The sequence below is a fragment of the Euprymna scolopes genome, chromosome 32 (genome assembly GCF_053919585.1).
Source record: "Euprymna scolopes isolate OS-2025 chromosome 32, ASM5391958v1, whole genome shotgun sequence".
In the NCBI taxonomy this organism is placed as follows: Eukaryota; Metazoa; Mollusca; class Cephalopoda; order Sepiida; family Sepiolidae; genus Euprymna; species Euprymna scolopes.
Window position 1 is genome coordinate 1,810,847 of NC_136513.1, and position 23,651 is coordinate 1,834,497.

Here is a 23,651-nt window from a genome sequence, read left to right on the forward strand (position 1 = left end):
GGCGTTTTTTTTCTTTTGTTTTGTTTTTTTTATCGTTATGTTGGAAAAACAACGATTTATCAAGTTTTTTGTCTTTCTAATTTTTCTCAAGTGGGCGGATACCTTTCTATAGGTTATGTCTAATTCAGAAACAAGATTCATATAAAACAGTTACGCCAAGTATGGCTTCGATTAGAGTTCTTTATTGGTCATTGTCAACATCTGATGGCCGACTACTCGCTCGTTATCTTCAAGACTCTTGTCGCTGTCAGGAAATTTCTTAAATTACTATTGTGCTGTTCGTTTAGTAGTGGTTCCTGGGATAAACACTACGTATAAATCGCGAGCTGTTTTCGCAGCTTTTCAGTCCAGCTTTAATTGAAATAAGAAAATTGTGCGAATTTGACTTTTTCCATCTTGTATTCAACGTGCTGAAAAGAAGATATGATTGTTTTAAAACGATTAAAATTTAAACAATTAGATAGGGCTGAGGATGCCCTAAAAATGCCGCAAGAATTTCGGCTCTAACTTATATATTGACATAAGCAAAACGTACAACAAAAATGCACACGTACCCGCATATATGTGTGTCTGTTTATATATATATATATATATATATATATATATATATATATATATATATATATAGAGAGAGAGAGAGAGAGAGAGGGGGGGAGAGAGAGAAATTAAAAAGGAGCAATCAAAGTAAGACATTCGTCAATGTAGCGTCTTTATTTGAAGACCTTCTCGTATTTATTAAATTAAAGTATATAAATAACCTGTACAATATTAAAAAAAATATACTTCTTGTAAAAAAAAGTGTCTTTTTCTTATTTCTGAACGATAATGTCGTTAGCATTTATAAAGATTGTATGGGATTTTTAACGTCATATAGCTGTTAACTCATTTAGATAAAATATGGTGCTATATATGTTCTTATAGAAATAAAGATTGCTTTTATAATCAAATGTATGTTTGTAATTAAAGGGAAATGACTGTGTATTTGTTTTGTTTTTTAATGGCAGGTTACATATGTTTATGGTTATTATTTTTATGGTGTAAGTAAATCAAACTGTGTTTAAATTTAAATTTTCTTGTAATATGCGTTTATTTATTGTAGGCGAGGAATTGTGGTAAAACCTGCGCTGTTTAATTGTGTTTGACTTTGCGATAAGCACCGATTCAAAAAGTCTTCGTCTAGATAAATTTGAAATGAATTTAACGATGTTTCCTTTTTGCTGAAGTTTAAAATATGATCCTGCTGTAATGAATGAGATATTAATTCATTCAGGAAATTGCTCGTTTTTATATCACTATTATGTTTATTGAGGCTTTTCCGTAAACCGCGCAGATTTTAACCAACCTATATGATAATAAATATTGTATGTTACAGTATGCATGACGGCATTGGATATGGGTTCATTTTGGAAATATTTTGTTGCTGCTAAGCTTGTGCCTAATGTGTGTATTTCATTTTGAAAACTTTATAGTTTAAAGTGTGTTATTTCATATAACTAGAGCAAGACATTTGATCTGAACAATCAAAGTTATTGTTAAAGCAATTATTACACAAAGTAAAATATTAATAAGTATTCTCTTATTATCAGAAGCAAAATATATAATTGAGTGAGTCCGGTTTCTAATTCGTCGGTAGCACAAAGCCTTTCTATTTGCTGGTTCTGTTACCTCTCTCTGTAAATAAAACCTATTTTTCTGTAAGCATACCCTACTTTATTGCACGGTTCGCTATATTCAATCATTATTGGGTTGTTATTGTTTATTGTTATCGCGTTATATGTTATTACTTTAGTTATTTTTTTATTTTAATTAAATTTACTTTGTTGTTTTATTATTTATTTGTTTTTTTTTAATTTTTCTTGTTCTTTTCATGACTTCTGTTTAATTAATATGGCTTTACACCGATTAAAGGAAGTTTTACAAAGAACGCAACAGAAAATCCTATTTCAACTATATCTGAGAATACAATATGCACCTCCAACTATGAAAATTGATGTTAATTTTTTTTTCTAAAACCATGAAATACATAGTATTTACTACCGAAACTGTTATATGTGGCACTCGCAGATTTAAAAAAAATGTCAAAATAAATATTTCGTTTTTCCTGGTTGATTGGACCATGTACTTAAACTCATAGCTACGATTAAAATAATAGCTGAGACTGAATAAACTCAAAGATGTAATATCTCGGGTTCTTTGTTTTAAACGGAAGATGATTGTGTTGCTTTCTTTTAAAATATGAGATCATAACGAAAGTGTATTTCTTAAGAATAGAATGGGATAAGATATTAAAAAATCGTATGTAACGTGTCGTGCATCAACTAAGAAGACCCAGAGTTGCATGTTCTTTTAATCGGCGTGCAATCCAAGCCAACTTGAGCATGATACGCTTTATTATAGAAAAAGTCGACAACGAAGCCTTGCAGATCAATTAAGATCAGTTAAGACCTTTCAATAGTGGAGTTCCTCGTAAGCAAGAAACCGTTCTATTCTCTGCTATATATGCTTCTAGGTTTCATTCTTGAATTTGCTGACTTTAGACAAAAACTAGTGCAAGGATCATCTTGAATTACCCTTAAATGCTTTTTAGGGTTGTACGCTTTCACCGATGCTCTATGTGCTTGCGTTAGAATATTTCCTTTGCATCAGGAAACTCTCCGCCTATGCTGTAAACGTGACCATGATTTTAACGAGCAGTACCGAGACTAGACTAGTTGACATGGAAATAAGACGGGACCAACAGGTGACAGGACCAAATCTAACTGTGACATACGTGGTGCATCCAGCGTCTCTTTAATTGAACGCGTAGTCCTTGCAAGATTCTCGGCGTCTTAGAAGCAGTTCACACGACAGCCTATTTTTCGTCCTTGAGAAAATTGTTCGAGTATATTTGTGCAATTTATCTATAAATCCTTTCACATTTTTCGTCAAGTAAACTCCCGGAAAAAAATTCGAGATAACTTTCTCGTTATTCTGGCTTGGAAAGAAAGCTATGGTTAGCTGGGAAGTGTGTTAACTGCATCCGCGTGAATGCGATCTATGTATGCCAAGCGTAGAAATTCGTCGATACAAGCTTTGCCTAATTTACGTAGACCGAATCTGTTCACATTGTCTGGGAAACGGTTAATTCTGGAATGAAAATACTAAGAACACTGTCTCAGCTTTGAAACATGTGATGCAGCATAGTGGTTTGAGTAGAGTGAAAGTAGCCACTAGTAAGGTTTGCTTAGTAAGCAATAAATTGCGTTACCGTCTCTCCCCATCTCCATTTTTGGAGCTTATTCCACATTTTGCGTGAAAGTGTTATATTTTATTTAAAATAAAACATACACCCTTTTTCATCATACCAAAAATATTGCACTACGTGAAAATATTTTTTTTCATTTAAAATGTATTCCAAATATTGTAGAATGCAAACAAACATTTAAAATTTTTATTAAATGTAATATTATAGGCACTAGACGTTCTTGTGGTCCAAACACTGCAACTATTACTAAATATTAATTAACTTTGAAAGATAACAAATTATGACATATCTAAGGATGTTTTACTTTGCATAAATAACACATTATACATCTCTTTTGTTCTATATAATCATCATCATTACCATCATAATTAATTACTCATTAGACAGTTAAAGTCTAGGTTACAAAAAATATTCCAGATTCGCAGATTCCAGTACATTCTTCGTCTTTCGAGAACAATTGCATATAAACTTGCGTTATAGAAACAGTAAGATACCATTGATTTCTTTGCGGCAATAACATGTATTCTCAGAAATTCAGTGAGATATAAACATCTCCAAGCTTCCAATACTCCCCATAACCTTTCCAGTAAAAGTCTAGTTCGTGCTTTTTCTTTCCGCGATATAAGCGTCTACCTGGGTCATTCACTATCAGTTTGTATTTTATGTACCACGAATACTACCACCACATTGTGTGTGTATTTTTGAGGGGAAGACGATTAGTGTGAGTTTTTGACGTTTCAGTTTTTATTGGATTCACTTCATCTTTTCATTTTTTTTGTTTCTATTGTAATGCGCATGTTACTTGTTATCGATTGTACTTTATGTGACTTGGTTTACGCAATCGAGGATTTTTTAATGTTACAGCTATTTTCATTTTTGCCTTCAGTTTAAATTTAACATTATTATTCTTGCTCAAAACAAGTTTCCCCAGACGTCCAGCTATCGTCACCTCCTTCGATAGCATTTGCAAATAAATTTGCGTCATCGCAACAGCCTCTTACGATTGATTTCTCGCTGGCAGCAGCTATTGGTCTATAATGGAATTGGAGTGGCACTAAGCCTCCCCAAGATCCCAATTCTCTTCGCGCTTGTCCAACGTAGGTCTGGTCAGCGCTGTCTTCTCGGTCTTTCATCCTCCTTGCCCTTTCTCAGCTCTTTGGTATCACTTTTTCGGGGGGGGGGGAGATCAGTGATGAGAAAATGGGAGGGGATGCGTTATGGGGGTGTAGAACTCGTAGATATGCAGCTTCAGTATTCTTCATTCCCTGTAACGTTTCTCCATTATATTGTATACTTGTATTATTCTCCGCATTCAAGTGTTTTCCTTAATATTTCAGCCGTTTACATTATAGATAGACGTTGTAATTTTGCAGCCATCCTCTGATTCCAATTTCTTCCATTCTTTTTTCAAAGTTTTTCGGAATTGTTCCTTGTTATTATAGATTTTTTTTTTTACACAATGATCACCACTTATCAAGGCCCGGAAGCCACTCAGGGATAAGGGTTATTGCAAGTACATTACGTTAGTGAGGAGATTTGCTAAAATGTTTACTTAAGGGGGCGGTTCATTAGGAATTTGTTAACATTGGACTTGAAGACATCCAAGTTGTAGTCCGGAGGGAAGCAGGCAGACAGAACAGAGTTCCACAGGCGTGCAGTTCTAAGAAAGAAGCTTTGTTCATGGAATCTGCGTTTTGATTTAGGCACAGATATAGAGTGGGGGACATTTTTCACAGTGGATTCAGCTAGCCGGGTGTTTTTCGTGAAAGATTGGCGAGGGGGGACCAGAGATTGGAGTTCAGACAGGCACCTGCCATGGAACTAACCATAAAACAAAGACAGGCTCGCAACGTCTCTTCTGTGGGAGAGAGGTTAGAGGGTAGAGAAAAGGGCATCCCCCACTAAGCCACGAAGTCTATTTTGTACTCTGTCAAGGCAGGATAGGCTGTTTTTAGCAGCTCCTGCCCAGATATGGCAACAGTATTCCATCCTTGGACGTACTTGGCTTTTATATAGATAGAGAATTGCATCCGTAGTGAGATATCTTCTGGAGCGGTACAAGGATCCCACCATCTTTCCAGCGACCTTGGCAACAGACTTGATGTACGTGTTCCATTTCAGATCAGGAGTAAAGGTCAACACAGAAGCTTGTCAAAACACGGGGCCTCACCCAGACGAGAGCCATCCATCACAATTGATGCCAGATGAGGATCAGAGCGTTGATGATGTAAGGATAGCAGTTTGGTTTTGGATGCATTAAAGGTAACCAGCCACATCTTCCCCCACTGAACCACGCGCTCGAGATCAGAGGAGAGAGAATCAGAGAGAACTTTGTCATTTACAGCCTTTGATGTGTTGCCGTAGATGGTCGTGTCATCAGCATAGATGTCAACGAATGATTTAAGTATGTGTTTAGGGAGGTCATTGATGTAGATCAGGAAGAGAGTTGGGCCCAGGATTGACCCCTGAGGGACTCCAGCATTAATATTGCAGGCCTCTGATTTTTGTCCATCTACCACTACTCTTATGAGCCTATCGGAGAGAAATGATTTAATGATTGAGAAAACATTTCCAGTTATACCGTAGCTGGAAATCTTGTGAAGTAGACCCTTATGCCATACCTTGTCGAAGGCCTTTGATATTTCGAGAGCAATTGCCCTAGAAAGGAAGCCTTTGTCAAGAGATTCACTAATCCTGTGGGATATAACCGTCAGCACATCTGCGGTAGATCTTGCAGAGCGGAAACCATATTGTGTGTCACTAAGAAGGTTATTCCTGCTGAGGTGGTTGACTATTTCTCTATTTAATATGGATTCCAGCAACTTACTCATAACACACAGGAGACTTATTGGTCTGTATTGAGAGGGAGATGACTTATCACCTGAATTCTTAAATACAGGCAAACTGATGAGGTCTTCCAGGGAGTCGGAAAGCACTTCTCCTTAAGGCAGCGCCTAAATAGTTTCGTAAGTATGGGAGCAAGTTCTGGTTGAAGCTTTTTTAACACTATAATTGGGATGCCGTCAGGACCAGTTGCTTTACTCGAATCTAGGTTCTTTATTAGCTTGGCGACCTCATGCACGGATATTTGTATGTTACCTAGCTTGTTCTGTGTAATAGGAGGAAATATGGGGAGTTGATGGCCTTCGTCGCATAGGGTAGAATTAGCTGCAAAGTTCTTTGCAAATAGTTTGGCCTTGTCTGACGCTGACGAGATGACCTCTGGTCCATTGATAATGGTTGGGATAGAACGCACACTTCTGTTCAGGATCCTATTTGTTATTTGCCAAAACTGGTGGGATCCAAGCCGCTGATCAGCTACCTTGGATTTAACAGACTGGGCATATAGCTCTCTTGCATTTTTTATTACTCGTTTACAGTGGTTGCTGGCAGACCTGAAAGCAGCTTTAGTCTCAGTGCATCTATTACGTTGGTAGCTATGGAAAAAGTGATTTCTGTGCGCGATAGCAGCAGCACATTCTGGGGAGAACCATGGCTGGCTGTTAGGTTTTTGTTGGAATTTTTTAGATGGTATGAATTGGTCTATGCCTGCAATTAACCATTCGGTCAGATCTGATACTATAGAGGACACATCCTTTTTAAACATGGAGTGCAGAGGTAAATCAGATATGAATGTACGGAAGCTATACTAGTCGGCCATAGAGTATCGGTATACAGTACGGTGGAGGGGTACGTCTGGGGGCTTCTTACATTTCGTTTTTATCTTAACTGATACGACGGAGTGGTCGGAGGATCCTAGAGGAGAATGAACGGAATATGAACATGGCTCAGGGGAAGTTGAGAGAAAAAGGTCTAAGAGGCTTGCATATTGACCGGGTGTATCGGGCACACGGGTGGGTTCGCGAACAATCTGAGTGAGATCATAAGCAATGGCAAAATCATGACAAAACCTCCCCTCATCGTCTGTCTTATTTGAATGGGTCAGCCATTCGACGTTATGGACGTTGAAGTCACCACATATGTGGATGTACGCCGAGGGATGTGAAAACAGTATGTGGTCTATTTTCTCAGATATGCTCTTAAAGATAGTAACTCCGCTGTTGTGGGGCCTATAGAGGGCAAATATAAATGCAGTGGTGTTAGCAAGTGCAACCCTGAAGCACATATAGGGTAAATTAGGATCTTCTCTAGAGATATCCCTGCCACACGGGAAGCCATCCTTAATGTAGGCACATATTCCATGCCCATGGCGATCTTGGTGGTCAGATTTAGCTGATATTATATTGATTTTCTTCATCAACGAAATCACTTTTAACTCTCTGGCTATCTCTGTGTATTTGCTCCGTTTCTCCTTTTCTTTCATACTAATCCTATGGTCAGCAAAATTTACGATTTGACAGGATTTTTCCTCCTTGTTAATTATTACATATGGTCTTCTTGCTTGGATGGGTTTGTCCGTGTGTATGTTGATGTCCCATAGGATTTTGTGGTTCTCATTTTCGAGTAGTGTTGCAGGTTTAGGCTTGTACCATTTGTCTGTACGTTCAAAATGCAGTCGTTTGCACAATTCCCAGTGCCCGCCATCCCCACTTGGCTGTGCCTGTTTTTGTATTCCTTTTGGACCAGTTTGCTGCATTCACTTACTATATGGTTTATCGTTTCGTCTATTTCTCCAAAGAGTCTGCATTTGCTTTCCTTTGATATTATTGGTTCTTATCAAGTTATCTTGTGCTGCAGTTATTAAAAATTCAGTTTCTCGGTTTATATGTCCTTTTCACATCCATGTTCAGGTTTTTTTTTATTATTCTCACCTTTTATCATGCTTATAAATCCTGTGTGGAGTTGTTTCTCTTCCCATATTTTCTTCTCGTTTTGTCATTTGTCTCTGTTTTCTGTTTTGTTGTGTTTTTTCAGGATCTTTCGCTGCCACAATTATTCTTTTAGTATTTTGCATTATGTATTTTTCTAGTACGTTTTTCTGTCATTCACACAGTATTCTATGCCGACCACTCCTCTCCCGACGTATTTCCTTTTCCCGAAGAGTCTGTAATCCTTTTGGTGTAGTGCATTATGCATGGCCATGGGTCTCCTGGTCTTCTGGTCGAGCTGTCTCAGTTCCTCTTTTGTCCACCCTGTAAACGGTCCAGATTATCTTACTAGTGATTCTGCCCATATATTTATACCTTTTATTAGGTTTCTGCTATATAATTTGATTTCCAGGAGTTTTTTTTGTTCTCCCGAGGTATTCCTTTCCAATTCTCTCTTTCATTTATGTTGCTTTGGTGGTGTTCGCTTCCAAAATTCCCAAGTATTTTCTAGTCGTCTTGTTCCCCTAGCGCCCTCATCATGCCTTCTGTGGTTTCCAGTTTTCCCTTTCTTATAACTAGTAGTGCGCACTTTTCCATTCCAAATTCTATTTTGATATCTTGACTGAAGATCCTGGTAGTGTTTATTAGTGTCTCTAGCTCCTTTTCTGTCTTTGCAAAAAGTTTCAAATCGTCGATGTACATAGGTGGTTCATTTTTTTCCTCTGTAATGGAGAACTTATATCCAGCTTGTCACTTTTCAGAATACTATTCTGGGGCATCATGGTTACTATTATTATTATTATTATTATTATTATTATTATTATTATTATTATTAATAATAATAATAATAAGAAGAAGAAGAAGAAGAAGAAGAAGAAGAATATTATGTGATGATATTGTGGGAAAGCAGGCTTACCTCTTTAACGGCCTCGGTGTGCGCTTTGCCGGCGCAGCGTCATGATGCTGAAAAGGGTCCAAGATGGCGCCTACGGCCTGATATAACAATGCAGTCTCGCAGAATCTCGTGTGCTCTCGCGTACATATGAAAATATGCAAATTTGGAGGAATCTGTCTTTTATAAAAACAGGTCACTGGAAAAGCCAAGTACGTCCAAGGATTGAATACTGCTGCCATATCTGGGCAGGAGCTGATAAAAAAAGCCTATCCTGCCTTGACAGAGTACAAAATAGACTTCGTGGCTTAGTGGGGGATGCCCTTTTCTCTACCCTCCAACCTCTCTCCCACAGAAGAGAAGTTGCGAGCCTATCCTTGTTTTATCGTTTTTTCCATGGCAGCTGCTCGTCTGAACTCCAATCTCTGGTCCCCCCTCGTCAATCTTTCACGAAAAACACCCGTCTAGCTGAATCCACTGTTAAAAATTTTCCCCACTCTTCATCTCTGCCTAAATCAAAACGTGGATTCCATGAACAAAGCTTCTTTCTTAGAACTGCACGCCTGTGGAACTTTGTTCCGTCTGCCTGCTTCCCACATGACTACAACTTGGATGTCTTCAAGTCCAACGTTAACAAATTCCTAATGAACCGTCCCCTTAAGTAAACACTTCATCAAATCTCCACTAAAGTAATGTTCTTGCAATAACCCTTATCCCTGAGTGGCTTCCGGGCCTTGATAAGTGGTGACCACTCTGTAAAAAAAAAACAAAAAAAAACCAGATAGGACAGACGTGAAAACGAGTCTACAAAAAGTACCGACGGACGACGCTGCTGCAGTGAGTTGATGTTTTGTGTATGCTTTTTTTTTTACTTTGCAACAACAGGCTATTTCGGCGTACATTTTTTTTACCATGGACAGATTCTACCTGAAGCTGATACAAGAGTTTGACGGGTCCCCAGCTGGTCTTTCGGTGGTTGAATGGCTGGAGAAGGCTGAGCGCGGTTGCCAGTTATGCAAAATTAAGATCCAGCTATGGTCATCCCATTGAGGCTGACTGAGGGGTGTTTATGCCGTGTACCAGCAGTTCGGGGATGAGGCGACAATAAAGCAGATAAAACAAGCGTTGCACGGAGCATTCGGTGCGGACCCTTTTGTTGCCTTGAGGCAATTCTCTGAACGTCTGCTTGGGTCAGGGGGAGACTGTGGAAGTCTACCTGGCCGACCTAAAGAAGCTTGCTGCTCCCTTCAGCGGTGCAAGCGACCGAATATTGGCAAGCGCCTTTTTGTCTGGGCTCCCGAATAACGCCAGTCGTTTGTTGCGGGCGTCGTCGAAGCTCAATGAGTTTGGGTTGGAGGAGTTGTTGGTTAGAGCCCGGAACATTCTAAAGGACGATGTGGAGCAGGTCTCGGCAGCGGTTGACGCACTGGAATCGCCTTCATACAACCCACGGTGCTACAAATGTGGTTGCCCAAACCACTTCGCCAGAGACTGCAAAAGCGGACGCACAGGAACATGGATGCTGTCACCGATGCGACAAGCGAAGCCAGATAGCACGGAATTGTCCGGGAAAAGAGCAAGGGGACGAAGCCTCGGCGCCAGCACCCTCTCCGAAGCAACACTGGACAAGGCGCTTCTTGTAGTGATAGTGCGAGTTGATGGGTATAGGCGCTCAGCGCTGGTTGACACCGGATGCACTCAAACCCTCATACACAAAAAATGTTGCACTGCATGGACGAAACAGAAGCTCCCAGTATTAACCGTTGGCGGAGGCTTGTGGATGTGTTGTGGGGCGAGCATTGTCCATATAAGCATTGGCGGTGGCCCGCAGTAGCTGTGAAGGAGTTGGTGGTCGACAGGGAGCTTCTTGGATACGACCTTCTCGTTGGAATGGACACTATTACACTGCTGGGTGGGATTGTAGTTTGTACAGACTGATACGTGTACATTAAATGATAACTCTGAAAAGGGGAGACGTTCTGGTTTTAAATGTATAAAAAGAGATTGACAGCAATTCCAATGAGCCCGAATCAGACTGAGTGAATGTCTCCTAAGAATGCCAGCACTTAATTATGTACGTAGATTTAGCATAATCATTCCTTTCTATTTGGAACAATAACCTCGACATAAAGATACTGAGGAATTATGCGCCGATTCTAAAACTACTATCGCCGGACAAGAATAAAAATGTGTAAAGACTTTTTGCTCCGAAAAAGATATTTCAAACGGACCATTTCATAAGAGACTAACAAATCTATTGATAGAATTGTTTCTAATAAAAATAAGTGGACGTATGTAAAGAGTACTAAATGACCTATATTTTGTAGTGCCTTTCTGGTTTTAGCACAGATAATTAGAATCGACTCAAAGGCAGTAGAATTTGGATATAATTTATATACATCGGGATTAATATTACAAAACATTTATTAAAAAGATATGCCATCCATTTCTGTGCTAAAATCTGTGCTTTCAATATTGTTAGAAAATGACCGGAGTTACAATAAAGGTTAGAATGAAAGTACAATGCGATGTTCTTAAAGGCTTAGTTGTTCCATTATCGGCTTTGTTGCAGGAATCAATAGCTTCTTCAGATAACCATTGAAAAAGCCTGCAACTAGCGCCATTTACAATCACTCAAAGTCGACGTTCGATATGGCTGTGATGGAAAAAAAGGATATTATTTTATTCTTTTATTTTTCTATGCGTCTGTACGTCATGATGAGAGGCTGCGTCCTACGGTCGTTGCTGAAGCATCCGTTTTACATGGAACTCCTGATACTAAGATCACAGATTGAAATGAAAGAGATATTTGTAGATGCTCTAAATGATTGCTATAAAATTTCAGACCTTAATTGTTATATCATGTGCAATTTTAAAAAGAAATTGAATAAATGTGAATATTCCGTTTTAATAGTATTTTTTAAAAAATATTTTCACGCATTACGAAAGTACTTTTGTAAGATATCCATGCTTAAAATTTCCCGGAAAATAAGTGGCATACCAATACAAGCCAACTACAATATACTAAATATATCCCGCATTACCTAAACTTACGTCGGTAACTCTCTTAAAAAATATCAGTATTCACTAGTAAATTGTTTGCACAGAAGGCTATCCATATCTATCTATCTATCTCTCTATATGCATATATATTATATATGCATATATATAAATATATATATATATATATATATATATATAACTACATACATACATTTCTTTATGTATATACACATACATACACGCACATATATATATATATATATATATATATATATATATATATATATATATATATATATATATATATAGTGATCGTCACTATTACAGAAACTCATCCCCGGTGGGCTTTCCTGAGGCCACAATCCTAATTGGAGAAAGGTCAGCTGATGGTCTGCTTGTGATGCATGTCTGAAGCTCCGCATAACCTCTTGTTTAGCTCCCCCTTACCGAAACTCTTAAAAAAAATATGACGACAGTACAATCTAAAAATAAGCTTAAACCAGGATTAGGGACAAACAAATTCAACTTGCCTCCTCCCTTGAGGCTCTCATTCACAAATATCCGTGGGCTTAGAACTAACTTAGCTGATGTTGAAGCATTTCTCTTAACAAATACCCCGGATATCTTAGCACTAAGTGAGACTAACCTACACTCCTCCATTCCCTCTAACCACTTTAACATGCCTGGATATCTCCCACACTGCCGTAAGGACTCTGACAGACATATGCACGGACTTGGAGTTTACATTCGTAATACCCTTCCCTTGACTAGAGAAACAAACATAGAAACAGATGATCAAGCCTTTATGTGCTTTAGACTAAACATGCAACACAATATTAGCCACTATTATTTTCTCTACTGCTCTCCCTCGACTCAGGACTGCTCCATAATAAACAAAGTATCTGACAGCATAGACACGGCACTGTCCCTCCACACTAGCGCACAAATACATGTGTTTGGTGACTTTAATGTCCACCACAAAAACTGGCTTGGATTCTCTACTCACACAGATGCAGCGGGCAGCACAACCCATAGCTTCGCTATATCTCACTCCCTATCACAAATTGTTACGTTTCCAACCCGTTTCCCTGACCAGGAAGAACAACACGCATCACTTCTAGATCTGTTTTTGACCACAGTTCTCGATGACTGCATAACGAAGGCCCACATCCCACTCGGGAACGCTGATCATGCAGTGATAATGGTTGAAATCGCCCTAAACTCTAGACCCAAAACTGAAGAGCCAGTGCTCAAAACAACGAGATATTATAAAAAAGCTGACTGGGAAGCCATCAGGGAACTAATTAGAGATGCTCCATGGAAAAATATTTTCTCTCACCCTGCTGAACAATGTGCAAACGAGACCACTGACTGGTTCAAAACTGCAATCGAAGCGCATGTTCCCATGCGGAAATTTTATAGAAAGCCCCACTCTCCCCAATGGTTTACGTCGACTTGTGCAACTGCCATTGCTCAAAAGCAGCATGCATACCGTAGGTTTAACCGACATAAGTCAGACTGAAGTATATAGAAGCTAGAAATAACGTTAAGAAAGAAATAGCGACAACTAAGAGAGAATTTACGGAAACCACTAAAAAGCGCATCGAAGCACAAAAACTAGGAACTCGTGACTTCTGGAAAATCTACAACAGTGTAGTAAATAATGGGCAATCAACAATTCCCCCACTAACCAACAATCACGAGGTTGTCTCCTCAGCAACCGACAAGGCTAACATGCTTGCCAGTCGGTTTGCCTCAAACTCCACACTGGACCCTTCCAACCACCCCCTACCTGACTTTCCTATGCGGACAGACGCCACATAATTAAATCCTTCTTAGATAAGAGAAAAATCCAAGTTGTCCTCGACGGTCGTACATCTAAACAATATGATATAAATGCGGGGGTGCCCCAGGGTTCTAGCCTTGGACCTCTATTGTTCCTGATATTCATAAATGACCTCCCCGACAACATTGCCTCTGAGATGGGTATATATGCTGATGACACTACACTCTATGGCAGACACGACAGGAAGACGAATGAACACATTTCTAAAGAAATGGCAGAAACACTAGAGGAAGACCTCCAATCTGTAGTGGAATTGGGACAAAAGTGGTTGGTCGCGTTCAATGCTGCCAAGACTAAACTAGTTTCATTCAATAATTACAAGAAACCCTCTCTACCACCCATAGCAATGGCCAACGACTCTTTATCTGAGAGTCCATCTTTCAAACTTCTTGGCCTAACGTTCACAGGAAACATGAGTTGGAACAATTACATTGAAGGCATTGCCAGGGCCGCTGCAAGAAAGGTGGGATCTCTCTACCGTGCTAGAAAACTACTAACACCCGAAAGTATCCTGTACCTCTATAAGGCCACTATTCGCCCATGTATGGAGTATTGCTGCCACATCTGGGCTGGTGCATCTGCTACTAGTCTCTCGCTCCTTGACAAGGTTCAAAAGAGAGTCGCAAATCTGATAGGCCCTGAACTGGCATCTAAGCTTCAGCCTCTGTCCCATCGACGAAATGTTGCATCCCTCTGCCTTTTCTACAAGTATTTTAGTGGTGGATGCTCTGACGAACTGCAATCACTTGTGCCCCCACGACGTGAGCACCCTCGACAAACCCGTCAGGCTGCTAAATCCCACCCCCACACTGTAGAGATCCCTAGATGTAAAAGATCTTTTTACTCCAATAGTTTCTTCCCCAGAACCGCTAGACTCTGGAATTCCATTCCAGGTCCCTGCTTCCCCAACAGTACTGACGTGCAGAAGTTCAAGTGTAACGTGAACCGACATCTTGCTGGCCAAATCCCTACATAGTACCCCAGTAGTTGTTGCCCCTGATAGTAGCCCCCTACACCAAAGTGGCAATTTGCCTTGTTTGGGGTGAAAATGTAATAAAAAAAGACCATATTTCCCTTGCTTTATTGTTAGTCATTATTCATCCATTTATATGTACTTCTAAAGTATCATAATTTGTTCCTTTTTCTTTTTGTTATTTCATTTAATATGTTTCTTTATTTTTATTATTATTTTCCTTTATTTATTTTATTTTAAGTTTTTAAATTTATTTACTATTCATTCTATTTTTATTATACATATAGATTTAAAAACACATACATATATACATGTGGAGATGTGATCAAGATGCATCAATTTCCATCTGCTGTGGTAACGAAAGTTGCTCTTCAGACCATCCCTTTTCTTACACAGTCTGTTGCAGAGGTGACACTTTGGCTGAGATTGAGGGACGCCAACTGGTGCTGCTCTACTGTGAACATTCATATGACGTTTCAGGCATCCACTTAATTTATAGACCACAAAGCAAATAGAACATCTTTGCCCCGCAGTGTTTCCTCCATCAAAAAAAGACTGATATCCAGGTGATCACTTGTGGGTAGCTACGCCGGCTCCGGATGAAGTCATTTTACCGCATAAATCACAGACGGTGTTCTGCATGAAAGCCTCTGACAGACCCGATATATCTGACAAATTTTTCTTCCGAATATCACGCTTCATTTTTACATGCTCATATTTTTTCTTCCCAAGGCTATCACAGCCATGATAGATTCGCAACTGGACACGTACATACCGAGAGCTTTAAGATTGTCTTTGATGTTGTCCTTAAAGCGTTTATGTTATAGACGCTTTCCTTGTATAATTTTTCCATAGAACACGCGCTTTGGCAATCTCTCGTCGTTCATCCTTCTCAGATGTCCATACCTCCTCATCCGGTTGCGTATAAATAAGTTCTCGATACATGGTACGTCAGCTCGCATGAAGGTATTTATATCAGTTATAAAAGAGTTCCATATCATGACCAGAATGTGTTTCAGAAGTTTCTGGTTCACTCCGTCCATGACTTTTATGTGTCTACCATAAGTTGTCCAGGCCTAAGAAGCGTAAAGCAGATATTGCAAAATACAAGATTGATAGACACTGATCTTTGTACAAAAACTTATACCCCTGTCAAATTACACCCGCTCCTGCAATCCACCAAAAGCCTTAGTGACACGCTGTATCCTATAGTTGACCTCATTGTTCAGGGTTCCGTCTCTGGCAAGAGTACTACCCAAATACACGAATGTGTCAACCACAGCAAGTCTAGTTGACAAACATATTTGGTTCCACATATAAACTACCGGGTGGAGATGTGAACATGACCTTCACCTTCGTAAGACTAATAGTAAGTTCAAAAAGAAAAAATGATGATAGGAGACAATGTTTCCATAAGAATAATCCGACAAGTAAACACAATTATACATCCAAAATGTGTGTAGTTATTCGAAATTCTTGTAATAAACAAAGTATATGTCATCAATGTTTGTAGAAACCGAAGAACAAAGATTATTAAAATTATATTCATTAATAAAAAAAAAATATACATATTAATACATATATGTGTATATAATTAAGAATTACATTTAAAAACGAGTATATAATGTGTTTAAAACCAGACAACGCAATGATTTTTAATAAACACGGTATACGAATATTAATCTGTTCAAATAAATGTATTCCGGCGAATAATCGCATTTATCAAAATGTTAGTCTGGTGACACTGCAAAGCTTGGTAAACCCGTTTTTGTTTTGCAACGTTGTATTTTTCTGCAAAGTCAAGGATTGCACTTGTCATGTGCAGGAATGCATATTTGTTTTTCATGTGTTTAAAACGTTGGTCAATAAATTATTAAATTGAAACACGCATATGTATATGTATATATTTATACTTTAAATATGTATAATTTATTAAATTTAAACACGTATATATATATATATATATATATATATATATATATATATATATATATATATATATATATATATAATACGTTAAAAACGTTAAAACGCAAAAAATTAAATAAGCTGCATAAACATTTTTAATATACGAATACAAATCATATACATATATGGTTTTTGAACATTTGAATGAATATTCTATAATAAAATTGTGCTATTATGTTTAACCTCTATCTTTTTTGGATTCATTGAGCCTTTACATCTGATTTGGATTATTACATATACAATTTTATATTATTTATATTAATTTTAGAGTTTAGATTTTTATTTTTATAAATATTTTCCGGTCCATTTAAGCTTCTCCTGAGTTGAGTTTTTTTATCCTCTTCACATTATTTGACAATGAATACATACCACTCTCTTTAAAAAATGGTTTTATTCTTTTACACACGAATGCAGTTAAAATTTGTCTAGGCTTTAAATATATGGGAGGTTTACCATTATGATTTGAATCAACCAACAATTATAAATCACCTAATTGTTTCTTTTTTTTTCAAGTCCACCCAGAATCTTGAAATAATGATATTCCTATTAATTGTCACTGGGAACAAACAAAGATTGAAAATATAGCAACTAATTTATATGGACTTAAGACTATAGTGTAGCTTAAACATTGCCCACCAATTTGAGTTCGAAAACCCTATGCTGCTCATTTTGGTAAATAAAATCAAATCACAAAAAACGACATTGAAATCCAATTACTAGAAAAATTAACAACTTTGCTGCAAAAGTAAAAAAAAAAGTAAATACTTATTCATTGTCGACGATCAGACAAAAATGATTATAAACGCGAATACGCATTGTATTATTACCTCATTTATAAATAGTACCAGAAATCTAATAAAATAGTTCCACAAAACACTCTGGACTGTAAAAACTTAGATGCTAAGATATTATTGGTCTCTATGAATATTCATAATGCCACCGAAATACAGTCACGCAGCACACCTAAATTTACTCTTGATTTTCTTTGGGGTTTCAGAGTCTGCTTAGGTAAGGGACTTGGTAAGCCATTAACATTTTGAAATAAATTAAGCACTATTTAAAACGCATAAAAGGGGGTCTTTATAGAGATGTTGTCCTATTTGCTAGTATAGCGAGACCAAGGAAATATGAAAAAGTATTAGGCAATTACATAGCTTTTACAGCAATTTAGGACTATCTATAACAATTGAATCTGGAAAAAAACATAATTTTCCTGATACCATTTTAAACCTAAATACAGAAACCTTCACTTCCTACCAAAAGCCAAAATTAAACAGTTTATATGTTCACAGGTATTTCGATTCCCCTAATTCTATTATAAAATCAATAGTATTTTCTGTGTCTAGAAGAATTTCCTCACTTTACGTAGACAGTAAAACTTACAACCATAATAATAATAACGTTTTAAAAATCAAGGTGTAATAAAAAAATACAATATAACCATGATAAACCTGCACGAGCCGTCTAACATCTGTAATTACGCATACCATTTCTAAAAAATAAATCATATACCAGAAAACAATCTACTCGGCTGAATAATACACGTAATAACCAACTGCCTTACAAACGTAGTTCTGTATAATGCAATAATCATAACAAGTCAACTCCTCGCAACCGTCTTACGAAAAAGAAAACTTTTCTGTTAAACTCCCATCAGCTCAAATGTGAAAATGAATTTAAAAAAATAGTTTTTTTAAGATTGTAGATAATTATTTTAAGCAACCACATAAATATAGTACAGTGTCTGATAAAAAAATCTTATAGAAATTTCCTACTATACAATGCCTAATAAATCCAGACAACACCAAACAACAAATAATTATATTAACTCAGCCCACCCCTTTCTCTTTAATGCCCAAAACTTACTACAATTGTAACAATAAGTAACATTGCCCACTCAAAAACGATTGCGTGCATAGGGATGTAATATATTCGTATATTGTTACTGAGTTACCCCGAAACCCTTCTACAATACTTGGAAATAATACTCCGATAACGAAATCCCCCATTCGTCTACTTCTTAAACTATAACTCAAATAAGTGAATCAACAAACAACCACGTCACAACCTATAACATAAATAACCAACAACATAAATAAAAATATCAATATTGATTAATACAATAATAATAATAATAATAATAATAATAATAATAATAATAATAATAATAATAATAGGGGCAATAATAGCGTTAATAATAATAACCTACTTTATTTTTCTCAAAACAATTATACTCTAAACTGCTCTCAGGATACAGATTGAAATATCCCCGTTAAGATTGAATCTACTATTGCAAATCATAACGACCTTGAATTAAACTGTAATACCACTCCAAATCCTAAAAGAAATCCCAAGACAACTAACACTACGCAGACGCCAGTTATGATATACACTTATATTTTCACAACGTCAGCAGTAATAAAGTTTAAAATATCTAACCACATTTCTCCCTTTCTGCTGACACACCTGATAGCCAGGGAACCTTCCTAAGCACGTTAATTAAAAAACTTTAATCCAAAACATCCCTTCCCTTATGTATTAGGCTATTCTTAAAAAGTGAAAGTCTTACACTCCAGGTTTGAATTTTGCTCTCTTTGCCAATCTGAAGCTATAAGTATAATTACTTCCCTCAAGCATTAACACAATTAATTCGGAATGAAAACTAATATTCCAATGTAAAGGTAAGAAAAAATCAAATGTAACCAATTAGAATAATTTAGCTCAATTATAGAAATAAAATGTCAATCCAATTACGATTCTTAAATTAAAACACGAGAAATTGGTTTCATTTTCTTTTGAAACAGTATAAAACTTGTTAAATTCACTACCTTATCCGACGATTTGGGACGCTAAAACTTACGTAAAAAAATTAATAACAAAAATAAGTTGGCGAATTGCAGAGTGAAAGCTTTCGACGATTTTTGTAATGAAACTAAGTTTATAATATAAGGCTGAAGTGATCTTGCACTACTTTCTATTTTGGTATTCGGTTTTAATTTAATCAAATGTAACATTTAAGTAGTTATTATTTTACACCATTTTATATGTCCTTATTTCGATTTTATCATCGGTTTAAATCAACTGTGGGTTAAATTTTTATTCAAAAGAAACAAAAGTTCTATCTAATTGTGACTTTTTAATTAAAGCAAAAAATATCGTTCTTTTAATTTTATTCTTCACAGTTAAAAACTTTTCTTATTCTATTATTTTATACGAGCGTTTGGGACGCAAAACATTATTACATAGAAGCAGAAGCGAATTGAAGTGTTAAATGTTTCGCCGACTTTATACAATTAGGTAAAGGTACTCTTGCAAACAAACTAATAACTTGTTTTGGGGAATACGAAGGCGGTTTCAACGAATATCACATTTAAGTAGCTTTTATTTTACAGTTTTTAAGATTTTAACAGTTTATAACCTTAATATCATTTAGTTATATTTGGATTTTTTTTCCAGGCAAACTTTTTAATTTATCTGTTTTTATTTTACAAATTTTGCTTTCTGTTTTAATTCTGGCTGATGATACCACACTCACATTTTTATACATTGAAATATCATACTTCTGCGGATTTTCCGACCGCCTGCCTGTTACAATTAAATCTGGATAAATACAAATATCATATTCATTTTAATACCGGAGAACGTGCTATCACATTTTTTCTATATGAGTTAAAATATAACATTTAAGCATATCTTAAAACGCGGCAACGCTTGGGCGTTCTTTTCTACTAAATTAATATATAAAGCATTTCCGTTGTTTTTCAAACACATTGCTTATTTTTATCTATTTATTTATATTTTAAATATAAATATCAGATGATTTCCAGGTTTCAGTTGAGCGCCGTACTTACCTAAATGATTAGAGGGCAAAACAATATCAGAGGAGAATTTTCAGTAGTCCAGTAGATATAAATGCCACAAAAGTGAAAAAATAATGAAAAAGGTTAAGAAAAAATTGCGTGCATCATCAACAGATTCAACATCAAATATTTAAGCTAAATTTTATTCCCCTTTATACTTATCTTCACCAGGTAAAAAGGTAGAAAAATAGTTGCAGGTAGAGCCCTCTATTAAAAAAAGCTAAGTGCCTGGAACGTAATTTAACCTTTACAAAAGAGAAACCATATTACATAAATATATGACACAGAACGTTCTTAATAGTAGTTAAGCAAGTGTTGTTCATGCAAAGAAAGAGATGAATGTTTCGGAAGAATTTAACAGTAAAAACGCTTTCAAAACTCATCTTGTTAACAACACTAATTCCAGCACAAATTATGAAAATTGAATTGTAGTAATTTTAGAAAGAATGAATCTACACACAGGTGAGTGCTCTTTGCACCAAAAGTAACTATCTTCACAGCTGTTTTGAAAATGGGATGGTTGCACAAAAGGGCTCACAACATTCCATGGCCGCCTGTGGAAACATATTCTGGAAGGATTGCCATGATTTACAATAAATATTGTTTTCCTCAATTTCTGAATTCAATTTTGCAATCTCACGTGTAACCAAAGATTCGTGTATTTATACACAGTGGGTATTTCTTGATAGAAGGTCAACGTAAGATATGCCTCCTGAAAAATTAGTCCTTTAAACTAGGCAAGATATTTAGCATTGTCCATCAGGTTTATGTGTGCATAAATCACATGATCTCATAATGAAGTTACACAGTTTAAACACTTGTGGTTTTAAATTAAAATAATAATAATAATAATAATAATAATAATAATAATAATAATAATCAAGAATAATAATAATAATCAAGAAGTGCACATTTTAATATGATCAAGGATGTTAAGGAGAGAATACTTTATGAGAATAGCAAGTCGCATTAATCAATATACAGGGTATATTTATTTTGTTTACTGCTTGAAAGACTTCTTTAATCCATGGCCAGAACTGGAAGAATTTAAGAAAAAGAACGAGCTTTAACAAGAATGTATCTATTATGTAAAGTAGTAGTTATTCATATATCACTCAGTTATTTATTCTAATTAATAGATCATTTTGAAGATTTTATCTAATTCAATATATTAATTTTACACTTTTAAAACTGAAAAATAAACAAGTAAAACGTGAAAAAGAATACAATTTTAATGGCACATTTGACCTAATGAATAGATTTCACATTATGTAACATTTTTGAAAAAGCAGTGACGGAAGATTTTTACCTGAATCTGGACGTCGGGGTAATTTAACAGTATGAAGCTTAACTTGCTAGATATTTTCTTTGGTTTGTCAGTGTAAAAAGCAGTTAGGTTAACAACAAAAGCTTCACAAACTTTATACAGTTCTGAAGCAAGTAACACACATTACAACCAACTTTTCAGTCAGATATCGAGATCAGCATTTTTGTATAAGAGCTCTTATAGTGAGCAACACTTATATATATATATATATATGCATATATATGTGTATATATATATATATATATATATATATATATATTAGAGCAATTAGATAATAAAACATTATAAAAACACTTTGAAAACGAGTTAAATACATATTTAATTTGAAAAGGAAACACTAAATAAGTGGATAGTCCTTAATCCGCGGAGTTTAGAAGAAATACTTTCCTTCTCATCAGAGGGAAGGATTTAGCAAAATGCGGGATCGGATTTTGCTTGCAAAAGTATTTGATGAAACTACAAGTAAGTCAAAGATCTAACTTGATAACAAAAAGTGAAGCAGAGGGAATATGGTGAAGAAAAAGGTGATTTCACGTAAATGAATTGTCTGGTAACAGGTAAAGTATCCAATGATGGTAAAATCCAAAAATGCAAATCCAAGAAAGTTAGTTAAATTTCCATTCGCACAAGTAAAATGCAAGGGAATCGCATAATTGGAAGATGGTCCAAAAGTATCCAAAAGGTCGAAATCTTATAAGCTCTATCTCCTATTTGGTTTTATCGAGATTTTACATCAGGTTGAGCTTATTTTATAAATATTAATTCTTTAATATTTGCAATATACATTACCATCTTTAATATTTACTATATACATTACCATATTGGATCATTTTGGTAAATTCAATTTTAATTTTAATTTTATTCTCTCTCTCTCTCTCTCTCTCTCTCTCTATATATATATATATATATATATATATATATATATATATATATATATATATAAAGTTCTATTAAAAATGTGTCTATCTAGGTATCAATCTTTCTTCCTCTCTCCTTATCTGTATTTCTTACCCTGCCTGTGTACCTATCGGTCTCTGTTTATTTATTTACAAAATCTGTCGATCGATCGCTGTTATGGCAAACCAAGAATATCGTGCACACGTTTTTTTTTTCAGAAACAAAAAATGTAATTACCAGAAGAAGAATTGAAGTAAAATAGTTAGGTAAAAGGGTCGAAGGGGGTCATCGTCGGTAAGTACGGAGATAGCTGATAAGCCCAATATTTGCTTGGAAAGTTCTACTGCAATGAGAACATGAAATGGTATCATATGTCGAGAGTTCCAACACAGTTTTCGTCCTGTTCTTTCTGTGCTTCTCTGCAGCGACTCGTCGGTTACTTTCATATTTGCGGCCACCGTCATAAACAGAGCCCTACCAGTTGGACCTTTTTAAAGCTGCCTGCTCCCATAATAGCAGATCAATGGTGAAAGCCTTTAGTGATGCTTTCGGAGTGTCTTTAAATCATTTCCTCTTACTGCTATGGGAGCGTTTGCCATGTATGAGTTCAGCAAACAGAAGCCTTCTAGGCAGTTTGTAATCTGGAATGCGGGTCACATGACTATCCCAGCAAACTTGAACCTTCATCAGCATAGTTGAAATGCTTGGGAGCTCCGCCCGTGTGAAAACTTCTGTGTCTGGTATAATTTTCATCCAATCTATGTCAAGCGGTTTCCTCAGCTTTCTTGTGTGGAAATGACTTTACATTCTGGAGTGTTGTTGGTAGACAATCCATGACTCACATCCATAGAGTAAGGTGGTGAGTATAACAG